Genomic DNA, 16,527 nt, shown 5'->3' with positions numbered 1-16,527 from the left:
TGAAGGCAAAGCTTAGGGTATAAAGTAGTAAGTTACTTCTCCAAAGCCAGGGCTAAGGCAGAACTACTGCTATAGAGCTATGCGGTCTTGAATCAGAACAAGCATGAAAGTGACATAATTAATTACATTCAAATTAACTAGTTTCTTTATAAATCCATTACTTAAACCTATTTATTTGAAAAGTCACATTTCCCACATTTTGTGATGGTAAAACATCACAAAAGATGAGAAAAGCTACGCTTTCCTAATCGGAACAGGTTTGAGAAACCTGTGCGCATTCGTACCTAGCGCTCTATATTTATACCATAACAAAATAATTAAAATAACAATAATAAAATTTACATGAAAATTTTTTGAGGAAAACCTGTTTTGTAAGAGAGTATTAACTAAAATAAGTGTGCAAAAAGTTTTCATGACATTGAAAAGTTACTCACTTCTTATGCTTCACCCACTTAAAAAAGAAGAAAAACCGCAATTTTCGAACATGCTGGTAAAAACACAAAATAAAATATGCTGCTGTCTCGTGGATAATGACAACTGCAACATGTTTCTTTGACAATCTGCCGCTTGGCTTGAAAGAAAATCTTTTCTCAGAAATTCGCAGATAAATTTGGGAGTACCTTTTTAAAAGGATGATCGGCGACGTAAACGGGTTAAAGGAGAGCAATTCCTCAAGTTTAACACTTTTTTGTTGCAGTATTTTAAAAGCGAAACAGCAGCTAATTTTTATTTTCAAATCAAAATGTACAATTCACAAAATATATTTGCCCCAGTATTGTATTTTCAAGCTGAATTTAATAATCAGGGGGCTACGGGGGAAGAAACTGCATTTTGTGATAAAATTATGAAACTCTGCAGGTTTGTAGACAATGTATATACAAGTATTCTAGGAAGGGGAGACATTACAAAATCCCCCCACAACACCCCTTAGAGGCCGTTTTTGGTCCAAAGCCAAAAATGGAGTTTTTTTTAATAAATTGATTATATATTTTTTAAATCAGTAGTTGTGTTACTCCATAGATGTTAATTATATTTTTAACCGTTCAAAGCTCCATTAAACGTCTTTTTTCCGAAATAACTTCACAAAAAGTGTTTTTTTTATTGGTATTATTAAATTGTAAATTCTCTGACGTGAATTTTCTCTCCTCAAAACATAATTACTGGTTACTGAATTTAAAGATACATTTATTTAGGGTTATATCAACATAGAATTCCTGTTATCTGAACTCTAATTGTCCGAATTGTCCAATTATCCGATCATGATGCACGTCGTTTTTTTTTTATGTCTGAGCACGCATAATCGAAACTATTTCCAAAGAATATTCTTTGGTAAGGAGTCGTACTCTTGAGTAAGGACTTGAAGGAAAATGGGTGAAATTAATGTCAAGACAACGTAATTCTAATAGAAAGAAATTTAAAGTTTGAATTCAAAATTTCTTCTTATTACTATTGTTATTACTATTGTTGCTGTTGTTAATTCTCCGTTACCCGATTGAACATTAGTAAGCTTTTACTCATTTTATGGACAAAAAAAAAAAAAAAAAAAAACACGTTCCTACAGTGTATACTGAACTATATCTACTTCTTACAAAAAGATTCACATCAATGCAACGAAGACACTTTTGACAGATAAATTTTTATAACTTTAAAATCCGAGAAAGAAAGCACCATCCCAATGTTCAGATTTTGATTAAAACTTGCGATTTTAATGTTAATGTTTATTAGATGAGAGCTTTCAACCAACTTTAATATTTTTACTGAAACTTTGAAGGAGTTGATTCTGTGTTATTTTCCCATTTTGGCGCAATACTAAACGATGTACATATACTTTTTAGTAACTGTGCTCGATGGTTACCAGTTTTTATAAAATGTCTTTTTTAACGCAGAAACCTTCCAGACGTACACAAAGTCTTCGAAGAAGCAATGTTTGTTGCAAAAAAGACAGTGAACGTGTTTTTTGTAACTGTATTGGAACATGCTTACAAGCAAAACAATGTGGTGGTGAAAGAAGACTGGGGTATAATTGCTCTATCACAGATCCTACTGCGTTAAGAAGATGGATGTTGGTTGATCCTGATTTAGTACACAATTTGAAAATAGTTACCTCGACTTACTTAAGGAAACGCTGTATATGCGCAATGAAGAAATGTTAAGTTTCCAAAGCCAGTTTTCAAGAAATGTCTTGAAGTGTCAGGCCTTGAAGAGAAATAGACGAACATGAAAATCCATTTTTAGAAATTTGGAAAGCATTGTTTTCTTTTTTTTTTTTTATTGAGGTGGCTGTTTCGTGAGCAAAAAGCTTCCCACCAAACAAGATAAACAATTTGAAGGATCTATCCGTATTTCTGAGGAGTTGAAGGTGGGAGGAGGTTCTAACGGAAGTAGGTGTGATGAAAGAGAACAGGGAGGATGATAGTTTGGCAGATACTTGGCATGCAAACTAGATATCATAACTTTTTAAGGCTGAGAGTTTTTTGGTTTAGGGTGAAGGCTTTCCTTTTTTGGGGAGGAGTTAAAGGTTTTCTTGGCGAGGAAATTTTTACAACAGGATTGTTTTTGCTGAGATGAAGACTACTCGAGAGAAGACGAAACCAAGTTGACAATGGTTCCTGAAAATGAAAATGATGAATGCTATTTTTTTAGAATAAGTGCAGAGATAAATAGTGATGCCATTGTCTATGATGATTCTTTCATCGTTCACATAAAACTACTTAGGACCGAAAATTTTTTGGTGGAATATCTGAAGTCTATTCAGGATACAGATGCAAGACATATTAGAGGAATAGGAGAAATATGTCATTTTAGAGAAAATGGTTTGCTTCCTGAGAACTGGATCCGTTTCCTCCGGAATGCAGATAAGAAGACAATTGTTTTTCATGATTGCACTGTCTATATCATCTTGCTCTCCTCTTAATGATTCGACGGTGATTTTCACTGAATACGACACCTCTAGCACCATCAAATCACGAGGAAGCTGATTGGAGGATCTTCGTACATGTTTTGGATGCTGCAGAAAGAGGATACAGAATCATCTGCGTAAGGGATGTTGGATAAAAATGGAACAACGTTTAAAAGCACAAAAAGGATAAAAAGTTTATAAAAACGCAGACATGTTTCGGAGGCAATAACCTCCTTCCTCAGTGCGAAATGTACAAATGGATGAATCAAGGTCAAGGGAGAGCTTAAATTGTGTAACCGGAAAAACATTGACCAATCAGCTATCAGCGAGTGCTGAGGCAAAATATGACATATTCTAACATGAAAGATTGAATAAGATTGGAGAAAAATGCGGAACAGCAAAAGACTCATTGCAAAGATTTTTTAAGTTTTTATGAATGTAAAAGGATTCCAGAAAAACTAATTCACCTACTGTTGTAGGTCAGCAAATGATCTTGGCTTCCGAAAAGAGAAAATTGTGCCCTGTGTCCCAACAATGTTTAGCAATTGAAGATTTGTTCAGTTCCTGTTTTTTTAACGTGGTTTTCATGTTATTTCAAACGAAATTTAAGTGAACGCCATGTCTGTCCCACGTAACTGATATTACATTGACATGGAATGTGATATATGCCCCACTGATCAAGTGGTTGGATTGGGTCCTTCAGTTTGGAAAAAGATAGTTTATTTATGGGTCTGTAAATTACGCGAAAGTCAAATTTACTGAGAATTCTAGAAATACGAAAAGAAATGTGTGGATAAAACAGTAAAACCACAAAATTTGTAGAAGAAAAACTACGCATGTTGGAGGTTTTATTCCGGGTTGAAAGTTTGCAAAAAGCCCTGTCGGACCAAGAGCTGTTGTTCACCGCTGTCATTTTTGGCATATCATACTTCCATGAGCTGCATAAAAAGGGGAGAAAGAAGATGGGGCTTAAATTTGTAGCTGCAAAACACTTTCGACTTGTACTAGTCGAAGAGTTTGCTCACAAATTCGGTCAGCAAAAAGCAGTTGCTCGAAGAGGGTTCCATTCATTCTCAGGATGTGACACGACCTCTTTTTTTTGGAGGTCGGGGAAAAGTGACGACGTGGAAAAGACGGAAAAACTATCCTGATGTTATTGGTGCATTTTCATACTTCTCCCAACCTCAAAAAAAAAAAAAAAAAAAATAAAAATAAAAAAAAAAAAATAAATAAATAATTTGAATTTTGACCTCTTGAATTCAAATTATGTTTTTCACAATCACGATTGTGTGTGTGCATATAGGCGTGTGTGTTTATGTGTGTGGGGGGTATGTGTTTGTGTGTAGGGGGTATGTGTATGTGTGTAGGCATGTGTGTTTATGTCTGTGTGCAGGCATAATAAGTGTGTGGATGTGTAGGTATCTGTATGTATGCGTGTGTGTGTGTATGTGTTTGAGTGTGTGTATGTGTTTGTGTGGGTGTATGTGTGTGTAGGTGTATGTGTGTGTAGGTGTATGTGTGTAGGTGCGTGTATGCATGCGTGTAAGTGTAGGATATTGACGCAACCTGGAGACTGTTTTCGCTAGAGGAGCAGCATCGTGAGGCGGCCGTCGACGGTGATGCTGCAGAGGTTGCTGGCGGGAAAATAAAATCATAGAAACGCCAAAAACAGTCAAATGAAAGCAATAAGCAATCGTGATTGCTCAAAAAAAAAAAAAAAAAAGATAAAACAAAATAAAATTTTAAATATCTTAGCGAATCTTTGCTAATCGTCTTCGTGTAACTTCCGTCTGTAAATGAAGCTATAAAATGTTTTTCCAAAATCAAGCAAAGATCAATTATTAACCTATCACCTACTGATGAAGCGATTATGCAACTTTTTTAGCCCAAGTAGATATCAATGGGGCAGCAAGCCTAAAAATTTAGCCTTTACTTATATTCATAATTGGGGTTTACAGTAATTGATGAGAAGCACGTTCTTGTTTGTTTGTGCTTGCCTGCACTTTCAAGGGTTTTAAGCGAATTTATGAAATGCAAGTGTAAAAAACAACTGCTCTCAAATAACTTGTAGGTGCTTCAAAAATGAACTTATCTGCACATCGATGTGTAAATACAGCAAATTAAAACGCTATGTATGTGTGTAAATTACTTGTAAATTCAAACGTTTTAAAATTATCTTCTGTATAATCGTACGTATCACTTACTCAGATTTGTTTAGTTTTAGAAGTAGTTTTTTATAATAGTGAGTTATATTTCAATAAATAACAATTCTATTAATAGTAACAATATTTTTAGCTTTATTATGAACATTGCGCACTAAACTTCTTTTTGCAGTTATTAATAATTCATTCTTCTTATATCGTTTAAAAAAAAAAGAACAAAAGCTTCGAACCGTCTAATGAGAAAAACCTTAAAATTTATTTTGAAGCTTTTAATAATTAATTTCAGAGTTCTAAGAACAGAATATCCGTGCCCCCCCCCCCCTATTTTTCCAGTGCAAATATGACTTACAAAACTGTAGAATGTGAGTTCAAACTTCCAAAAAATTGCGAAAAAAGTATTTGAAGTTTTTTTTTTTTTGCCGACAATGAAAATTGATTTTGTTTTAACTAATCAAGGTATTGTATTCATTTTTAAATTAAAATTCAAATGTTTGTTTCACGTTTTGAAAAAATTACTAGCTTTCTTTAATGATTTTTTATTTATAGTTTTATTTTTAGTTTTGTAATCAATTTTTATTAGTAAATTTAAAAACATATGTTCGAATTTTTCAAATGTTTCGAATTTTCGGGGCTCAGATTATTGGGTTCTACCCTATATGAATTGATTTTCTTTAACATTGTGCTTTAAAATACAAAAATAAAAATTTCTTGAACAACTTTTCCAGAAATTTTAAAGACTTGAGTTGGTCTAAGTTTTGTTTAAAAAAAATCAAAGTTTCTGAAATTATTATTAAAATTAGGATGTTTAGAGATTTTTTGATGGCTTTTTACGCTTTAGTAAGGAAATTAAGAAACTGATACTTCTTTTCTAAAACGCTGATTTTGTTTTCCTAACAATTAACCACTTAACAATTATCTAATACAGTCGCGTTCCAACTTACACGAGGGATGCGTTCCAAGACTCCTCGCGTAAGTCGAAATTTCGCGTTGTGGAAAAATATATGAATAACAGTTTTTTAAAAGCATACCAAATTCTTTTAGACACTTATAAACGGCCCTCAAATTGCTTAAAAAAATTCCTAAACTATACACTACAGTTTCTTAAATAAAGAACTGAACTTTTACCAAATTTAAAAAATAAAATAAATAAAAACTTTTATTCAACATGAAATATTTTAAGATGCACAAAATGAATGATCAATGGGAGGGATAGACATAAAATGAAACAACACGATATGCAGAGTATGTACTAATAATAAAATACACGATACGCAGAGTATGTACTAATAATAAAATACTGTACTATAATACTAGTGTACAGTAGATACAGTAATAACATTTATGAGTTAAAAAATGAAGATAATAATGATTTATGCTCCTTGATCAGAGCGTTATTCTTATCCAATGCATTTTTAAATACGATTGCTTCGCCTTTTTTTTATGACATTTCAAGTTGGGGCAACAGCCCCTCTTTCTTATCTCTTTAATCCACAATACAAGAGCAGCTTCTATTTTAATAATATTTACTTTGCTAGACTGATCTGCAAGCTTCAATATTGAAACAAAGTTCTGAACTTTTACGAATATCTTTTTGTTTTGACTTTTAATTGTAGGTATAGAAGATTCACTCATATTAATGTCGTGCTACCCTCTTAGCCTTTTTTTTCTTTTTTTAATCAAACTTTTTTTCTCTTTCCATCTTCGCAAACTTTAGATAAAGGTGCCACTGAGGTGCCAGAAATTTTATCAATTTTAATATTTAGAATGAAAAAAATTAATAAATGAAAGATGCTGAGTGGTTTTTTTGATGCTCTAACAACGCGATGCGTAGTTTAGTTTGGTGTGACAACTATCGCTATCAGTGATGCTTAAAGGGATGTAATAACATTTACGAAATAAATATTTTGTAGCCAATAACGAAGCAGATACTTCCTTCCAAAAAAATTCGTGTTGTGGACGAAAAACTCGCGTTAGCTCTAAAATTCGTTACTCGGGAAAAATTCGCGTTGTAGCCATTTCGCGTAGGTCGAATCGCGTTGTAGCGAGAGTCGACTGTACATAAAAATCTATTTCGGTGTTAGTGTTTGAACTCCTCTGAAACGGCTCGATCGATTTTTATGAAATTTTTTGTGTGTATTTAGTAGGTATGGGAATAGGTCGTAAAGTATATTTCATACCGCTAGGTAATCAGGGTGTCCCTATCCGGATCTTTTTTTTGAAAATCGTTGAAAAAACCATTGTTGAAATTCATTGCAAAAGCCGTTGCTGAAAATCATAACAAAAACTATTGCTGAAAAACATTGCAAGAGCCTTGCTTGAATTAATTACAAACGGTTCATTTTCATGAAATAGACCGCCAGCTCAGTCATTTCCAGCCGAGGACTGCAGTTTCGTGCTTATTAGCACTCATCAGCCCGGCATACGAAAGTGACTGAGCTGGAGATGGAAAACCTCTTAAGGAAGCCAAGAGTGCCAAACAAACAAATGAGCCAGTAAGCCAAGAGTGTTAAACAAACAAATGAGCCAATAAGCCAAGAGTATTTGTTCGGCAATCTTGGCTTCCTTAAGAGGTTTTCCATCTCCAGCTCAGTCACTTTCCTATGCCGGGCTGATGAGTGCTAATAAGCACGAAACTGCAGCCCTCGGCTGGAAATGACTGAGCTGGCGGTCTATTTCATGTATTTCTGCTTCAGCCCTGGCTAATGGGCGGTAATTTATTGAATAAACGTTTCATTTGTTGACAATCAAATGAAGGCAACAAGAAAATTTTTAATCAACTTGCAATACAATCGTTATTTTTTAACTAGCTGCGTCGCCCGGCATTACATGGTCCACCTCGAAAATAAAAGTTATGTTAAGTGACGCAAGTTCAACACTCAGGCTTGAACACAAAAGAAAAAAAAAAAAAAGAGAAAAAAATAATAAAAGCGGCAGACTGCGGAAAAATAACCAAAAGGGAAACATTTTAAATCCTCGATAACAGGAAAAGCCTTTAAAACAAAAACAAGAATTTTACTTGTTCATATTCGAGAAAAAGATTGGCAAGAGATCTTTCATTTCAATGATTTTCTTCACGCTATAAATTTTAATAAAAGCATTGTACCGGAAAGTTGAGTTAAAGCACTGAATAATAATTTTAATGGAGGAAAGCCTTTGAAAAATAGAGATTTTATGTCGAAATCGTGTCATAATTAATTGTTTTTAAATGATATCTCCGCTAATTATTATCGAACGATTGTGTTAAATAGCCAAATATAAAGACGGGAAGATTACGAATCCATCGATACCTGGTTCAATGGTCAGTTCTGGAGAAGAAACTTGGACATACACAGATGACTACATAGATACATACATCTTACTACTATTATATATGCGAAAGTTTGTCTGTATGGATGTATGGATGTATGGATGTATGGATGTTTGTTACTCTTTCACGCAAAAACTACTGAACGGATTTTGAAGAAACTTTACAATAATATAGCTTATGCATCAGAATAACACATAGGGTAGTTTTTGTCCCGTTATGGGGCGCAAAACCCCCTTAGGGGGGCAATAAAATACAATTTTCGTATAAATTCTCTTATATAGGGATAAAAAAATACTTGCAAATATTTACATTATATGTCCATCGAAAACTGATTTTTCTGCTGAAGATGGCACCTATTTGAAATTTCTAAGTAGAATAAAAAACGAGTTATGAGCTTTTTAGTTCCATGTTCGAAGGCTTCCCTCAACTCAATACAGTATTTAGTGTATCATCTCAACTCCCTGTCGATAGCGACAATTGTTGTAACTGTTGACTATCTTTGCTTTTCGTGACTGTTCAAGGCTTTTCTCAAGTCAAATCTTGAAGTAAGATTTTTGCACATTATTGGCAAATAATATATTATTTGGCTGATCATTTTCCATTTAAACGGAACTTTAATGTTATAATGATTTTTATTATTATTTATGCTGATTGAACACTTACTCATTATTCATTCAACCAGCAGATCGCCAAAATTTTTGCAGAAAGATTTCCGTAGCTGATGCATTTGGCAGTTTTTTTCAACGTCGCTGTTTTTGAAGCCGAAGACTACGTCATAATGTTTCTCAGCTTTCACCATGTAAACAAAATATCGCCAATCAAAGAATCTTTAAAAAACTTTTTTTACTGTGTTAAATAATCCAGCAACTAAATTAGGCAAATCCATAAACAGCACAAAAACTTCCATTAATTTTCCTTTTTGCGCAATTTCAAACAATCGCCAAATTTTACTACTTATTTTGGAAACATTTCGAATGAAACTCTTTAGCACCATTTTATGGTGACCAAAAGTATCTCAGCACCTGGCGATAATATCTTTGTAACGAAAATTAATATCATATAGTTTTACAAAGTAAGGAAAGAAGGAGGGAGCATCATCGAAGGTATCCCAAAACGATTCCCGCAAATTCGGTAAAATCGCACCAAGGACCGACAATGACTGAAATTTCCCAAAATAACTAAAGCAAGTATAAGGGGATTACGAGCAACTTCAATAGCAATACAGAAAAGGTTTTAGACTCCATGTAAAAAAAAAGTATCAACAGATTAATCTTTTTAAACATGAGAAGAATAATTTCATGTTTTGGAAATTTGTATATGCTTAAATATAGTGCTTTCGTTTCAAAATCAATACTATTTTGTTCTTTATAGTTATTGCTATTTTACTTTTATGGGTAAGGAAGAAATTCGATTTTTAATCACGTCAAAAAGATGTGTTTTAAATTCTTTCACTTAAACCAGAAAACAAAAGCAAGTAACGATTTTTTCTCATAATTATTACTGACCCAGACAACGCCGGTTATTTTTGCTAGTAAATAAATAGATACATGCATAGATACATACGCTCAGCTTTTAATTATATAAGATTAACATCCAGAATATTCACTAGAAAATATTTATACAGCAGAACAACGTTCGCTGGGTCAGCTCGTTGAATTATATAATTTATATTTGACTTTGTTTTTTTTTCAGCGATATTTTTACTATACATTAAGTCTACTGTCGTGCTTATTCTTCACTTTTCGGGGAGAGTGGCTTAAAATGGTAAAACTGTCGGATATTAAGATACTTCCACCTCGAAACAGAGCTTATAAAATTACCGATAATAATGACATATTAAATTACATGCTTTTAAAGAATTTTCAGAGAGTTCCTCACTCATTTTTCCGCGAACCAGAGAAAGAAGCTTTTGTTGCTTGTCAGAGAAAATTTTGAAATTTTTTGTGTCCCTACCAAAATTATTTGAACGTCAACTGCAGAAAGTCCCAAAATATGTGATCCACTTTCATAAAAGCCCTTATGTACTGATTTCTTTCACAGGTGTTTGAAGAAAGGCTCTTCTCACTCGAAAAAGATACCGCAAACGCTACTTTGGCCTAATGATTAGGGCTACTTTGGCCTAAGGGTCCTTCTTTGGCCCAAATTGAGAAAAAGATACAACATTCTCTGTAAACCTTCAGGACTCCAGCATGCGATTTTCTTTACTAATAATAAAGCAGAAAGTCTCTCTGTCCGGATCTCTGTCTGTCATGATCTCTGTGACGCGCATAGCGCCTAGACCGTTCGGCTGATTTTCATGAAATTTGGCACTAAGTTAGTTTGTAGCATGGGAGTGTGCACCTCGAAGCGATTTTTCGAAAATTCGATGAGGTTCTTTTTCTATTCCAATTTTAAGCCCATTTTTCATATAAATTTGAGAAAATGTGGAAGAATTTGTTTTCTTTATCTTTATCTTTACTAATAATAAAGCTAAAAGTCTCTCTGTCTGGATCTCTGTCTGTCTGTCTGGATCTCTGACGCGCATAGCGCCTAGACCGCTCCTCCGATTTTCATGAAATTTGGCACAAAATTAGTTTGTAGCATGGGGGTGTGCACCTCGAAGCGATTTTTCGGAAATTCGATGTGGTTCTTTTTCTATTCCAATTTTAAGAACAAAATTTTCATAAGATGGACAAGTAAATTACGAAATTATCGTAACGTGGAACGGTAACATGGGCCCAAGCCAATTGGCGAGATACGAAATTATCATAACGTGGAACCGTAACATGGGTACAAGCCAATTGGAGAGAAAGTTCGCCACACAGGCGAACCAAAAGACCTTTCAATTTTTCTATTACGGGCAAAGCCGTGCGGGTACCACTAGTTAAACATATTTTGACAGAACTCGTTAGAGAGCAGCCTCAAGGACTCAGTAATATATAGCAAGCAGTTTGATGATTCTTCACAAGGAGCAAAACTACTAGTTTTGTGTTCCTTGTGCTAACATGTGTGTTTATAACCTCCTAGACTTTTACATGTAGAAGCAGTTCTGTATCAGCTAAGAGTTTCTAAGGTACCTATTTATGAACACCATTCAATATTTCACGTAGTGGCATTATTGTACTTCTCATTTCTGATAAGGTTTTTATTTAAAAATTGCACAATCACAACATATCTCCTCACCTAAAAATTGCGACATACTTTGGCGCAGCATAAAAACTTGGAAAAAAAACCCCGTCAGATATTTGCAAAAGAAAAGTGAAGCTAAACGTAGACTTCTTAACAGAAAAGACATGAAACCCCTATTAATTATCATCTACGGATTAAGAGAGCGATTTCAGACTCAATTCCTCAATGCTCAGTTACATGGCTTTTATTATGGACTAGTGGTACCCGCACGGCTTTGCCCGTAATAGAAAATTAAAAGGTCTTTTGGTTCGCCTGTATATTTACATATAATGTATGGTGAATTTTCTCGCCAATAATCTTGGTTACGGTTTCACGTAATGATAATTTCGTTTTTTTCGCATCCATCTTATGATATTTTTTTTCTTAAAATTGGAATAGAAAAAGAACCACATCGAATTTTCGAAAAATCGCTTCGAGGTGCACACCCCCATGCTACAAACTAACTTTGTGCCAAATTTCATGAAAATCGGCCGAACGGTCTAGGCGCTATGCGCGTCACAGAGATCCTGACAGACAGAGATCCTGATAGACTTTCAGCTTTATCTCTACTAATAATAAAGCTGAAAGTCTCTCTGTCTGGATCTCTGTGACGCGCATAGCGCCTAAACCGTTCGACCGATTTTCACGAAATTTGGCACATAATTAGTTTGTAGCATGGGGGTGTGCATCTCCAAGCGATTTTTCTAAAATTCGATTTTGTTCTTTTTCTATTCCAATTAAAAAAAAATTTACCCTGCAAATGATCATAACGTGGAAGAGTAAATTACGAAAATATCATAACGTGGAACCGTAATATGGGCGAGCAAGTGAAAACATAGCAAATTGGCGAGAAATTCATCATCATTATTTGTAAATATACAGGCGAACCATAAATGAACTTTTAATTTTCTACTACGGGCAAAGCCGTGCGGGTACCGCGCTAGTTATTAGTAAAGATAAAGAGGATGAACTAATAACTGCAGGAAGATTGCAAAAGGTTGACCTATATAGTTGCATCTACTTCTTACAAATTTTGTTAAATTTGTTGGAGAGTTTTTGGGATTCTGTTATTGTATAAAATGAGCTCCGGTTTCCAGGGATAGCTGTTTGTGCGAGAGAAGAAAGAGCTAATGTTGAGAGCATGAAACGGACCAAGAAGTTTTGGAAGTGACCGGAAATTTAAGATCCTTTGTTTTACGAATGGTATTCTTTTAATGAAATTTTTAAACCTCTAAAACTGATGAGAAGAGGACTGTTCTCCATCGGTAATTTCTGAAACAGTAACGAGGTATGGACACACATTTTTAAAAACAATTAATTTACCTTAAAACAAATGTGTGCCACAAACTTCTTGCAAAATTTATTTTTATTTCAAAACAGTAGTTTTCCTTATATGCACGCGTCTTTCTTTGGTTCTAGTTAGTTGTACAATGGATTTAAATAGAAAAAACTATTTTGGGCCAAAGTAACCCAAACGTAAGGGTAACATTGGCCCAAATAAAACAAAATAAAAAATGGTAATAATACACTACTGGTCATTAAAATTGCTACACCAAGTAGAAGTTGCCAGAATGAAGTTAGATTTTGCACACGTGATAGCAAAATTGACATCAGAAAGATATTACAAAATGAAAGCAAATTGATCATTTATTGTTGGAAAAATCTCAAATGAATGGAGGTTTAAGTACCCTGTTAAGCCACCTCTAGCATGAATGTACGATGTACAAAGCGATACAATCGAGCATTGAGACATAGCAGTCTCCTACGATATCCTACGTCGTCTTGTACCACAGTTGCTGTAAATGTGCCACTCGTTCTATCAAACTCATACGCATGTGTTGGAACTCACGAAGGGGCTCCAAGGAGCCATTTTTTAACCTGACAATGCACGGTCGCACACAGCAAGGGTGTCAGAGGACTTCCTCTTTCACATTATCACTTTCTCTGGTCTGCGCAATGCACTGATTTGTCACAAATCGAGCCTATATGGGATCACTTGAGACGGTAATTTGGACAGCCTGTAAGTTTGATCGAATTAGTGGCGCGTTTACAGTACCTTTGGTACGAGAGGACGTAGTACGTCGTAGGAAACTGCTGTGCCTCAATGCTCGACTATATCGACTCTTACATTCACGCTAGAGGTGGCGAAACGGGGTACTTAAACCTCCATTCATGTGGGGGTTTTCCAGTAATAAATGATCATTTTGCTTTCGTTTTCTAGTGTCAACGTTTCCATCACGTGTGCAAAATTTTGTTTCATTCCGACAACTCCTTCTCGGTGCAGCAATTTTAATGGCCAGTAGAGTACTTTGAAACAAAGTGATCAATACTAAAAAATTAAATTAAGAGAACTTTAGATGTATAAAAAAGGTTTCCACAGCTTTCAAATATGAAAAGTTACAAAGTTATTGAGAAACCATGAGGAAATTTCCAAAATCTGGGCCAATGTAACCCGCGTTTACTGCAACGTAATAACGAAAACAAAATATCTGCATTTGAAAGAACGTAGTAAAACATGTTTCTGGATGCATTAATCGTTTGTCCTCGTGCCACGTCATCGAAATATAGCGCGAAATATAGCGTCACATAAAGTCTGCCGAAATTTTATGAAAAGTGTTAAAACTTAGCGAGTCTCTGTGAGCAATGGGAGGCATCTTTCACACGATATTGGTATCAGCAAATTCTTTCTTGAAATTTGATGTTTTTTTCTTAAAACTTCGGCAAACTTTAAGACCAGTAACAATGATTATACTATATAAAAACACTATTACTCAATTACAGGTGTTCTGAAAAAAAAAATCTATTTTGTATCCCAAAATCATATCAACTCCTGAATGTTTTCCTTTTGCGTTCCCATTTTAAAGACTTTTTTAACAAAATTTTAACCATATGAAAAATTCGATGAGGGATAATCAAAAGAAGTTGCACGAAATTCTGACTTGAAAGAAAATAAACTTCATTTAATTCGCAGCTCCCATTGCAAATCGACGCGATTAGCAAGTGTGTCTTTAGGTTATATTTCCCAGAGGTTCCCCATTTTTTTTTTGTTTTGAATTAGACTGGTTATAGTTCGCTAAACCATAATAGTTACTTACTTGTTTTGGACTAAGTCTAAGGAACATAGAGTTAAAAACGTGAAGGACTCAATTTTGTGGTTGGTCTATCCATTTGTCTTCTGCTAACAATATTCCGAATGGAAAAAACTGTACTTTAAACATTTTCTGGTAATTCTCGAAATCTTGTTGACCTGAAAAAAGAAAGAAGAATAAAATAAGTTTTAAAAAAAATCTTGTTCCGGTTGTAAGAAAACTCTCACACTTTGTTGAGCATTTTCTGTTGTCTGCTTAAAAATTGCGGAGTTCCTTACTAATACTGTGCAATGAATCCAAACATTTAGCTAAAAGACGAAACTAGGAAAATTCTTTAGTGACCAGGAGGAAAGACTGCATTAGTCGCAACGTTTTAAAAATAGTCTCCACCTTTATGTACTTAAAATACTAAACAATATATATTTTTTGAGCAATCACGATTGCTTATTGTTCTCATTTGACTGTTTTTGATGTTTCGTGCCTTTTTCAGCTTGGACCAGAAGCCTCTGCAGCACCACCGCACTCTGCAGGCGGCGCGGCGCGGCTGCTCCGGTCCTGAGCTATCCACTTCTCCTGATCGGAGGCGTCCATGTCCTACACATACGCATGCTCACACACTCACACACATACTCACACGCCTACGTGCATACACACAGGTCTACGCACACACACAAGCCTACACACTTACACACACAACTATGCACACGTAACCGTCTAGGAGGAGAGGCAGGCTTGGGGGGGGGGGGGGGACAGGAGCCGTTTCGAGAAACAATAACTCCAATGAGTAGGGTCCTGTCTCAGTTCGTGATTGCGAAAAACATAATTTGAATTCAAAATTTCAGAATTCATATTAATTTTATTATAACTTACTTTCTTTTTCCATATTTTTTTTTTATTTTATTACTTTCTTGAATGATTTTCTTTTAAGAAATCAGATTAAGATTTCCTTGAGCCGCAGCAGTTTTTGTTGGATCGTCTTATTGTCTGCGTACATTTTCTGGATGAATGGAAACTGTAGATTAGTTTCAATTTCGTAATCTCGGGGGAAGATTTTTCATTAACTAGCGAAAGAGTGCAGAAAAATACTTAACTGCTCATGAGTTAGATGAATCTCAAGTTTGAATTTGTTCAATTAAAGTTTTTACTAAATTCAAATACAAAATTGTACATCTCTGATGAGAAAAAGGAGAAATCATCATTTTAAGCTTCACAGATTCACAATTTCTTTCACGAGTATCTCTACAGTGTAAGTGTGAACTTACTTACACTGCAGAGATACTCGTTCATATTTAGTATTTTATTGCAGTATTACTATTCAGACTATCAATATAACTATCAGTAACTATAGTATCAGTATAAAATACCAGTATAACTGTCATTATATCAGTATTACATATCAGTATAACTGTTAACTTTTTTCCATATTTATTATTTTTATAGCATCTACTAGTGGTACCCGCAAGGCTTTGCCCGTAATAGAAAAATTAACAGGTCTTTTGGTTCGCCTGTATATTTACAAATGTATGGTGAATTTTCTCGCCAATTGGCGTGTATCCATGTTACGGTTCCACGTTATGATAATTTCGTTTCTCGCCAATTGGCTTGTGCCCATGTTACGGGTTCCATGTCATAATAATTTCGTAAAGTACTCGTCCATCTTATGAGAATTTTGTTCTTAAAATTGGAATAGAAAAAGAACCACATCGAATTTTCGAAAAATCGCTTCGAGGTGCACACCCCCATGCTACAAACTAACTTTGTGCCATATTTCATGAAAATCGGCCGAACGGTCTAGGCGCTATGCGCGTCACAGACATCCTACAGACATCTAGACATCTTCCGGACAGAAAGACTTTCAGCTTTATTATTAGTAAAGAAGAAGAGCAAACGATATACACAAGTGCAAAGCTGTTGCAATGCTTG

The sequence above is a fragment of the Uloborus diversus genome, chromosome 8 (assembly GCF_026930045.1).
Source record: "Uloborus diversus isolate 005 chromosome 8, Udiv.v.3.1, whole genome shotgun sequence".
In the NCBI taxonomy this organism is placed as follows: domain Eukaryota; kingdom Metazoa; phylum Arthropoda; class Arachnida; order Araneae; family Uloboridae; genus Uloborus; species Uloborus diversus.
The sequence above is the reverse complement of the archived record's forward strand: the minus strand, read 5'-3'. Positions refer to the sequence as shown.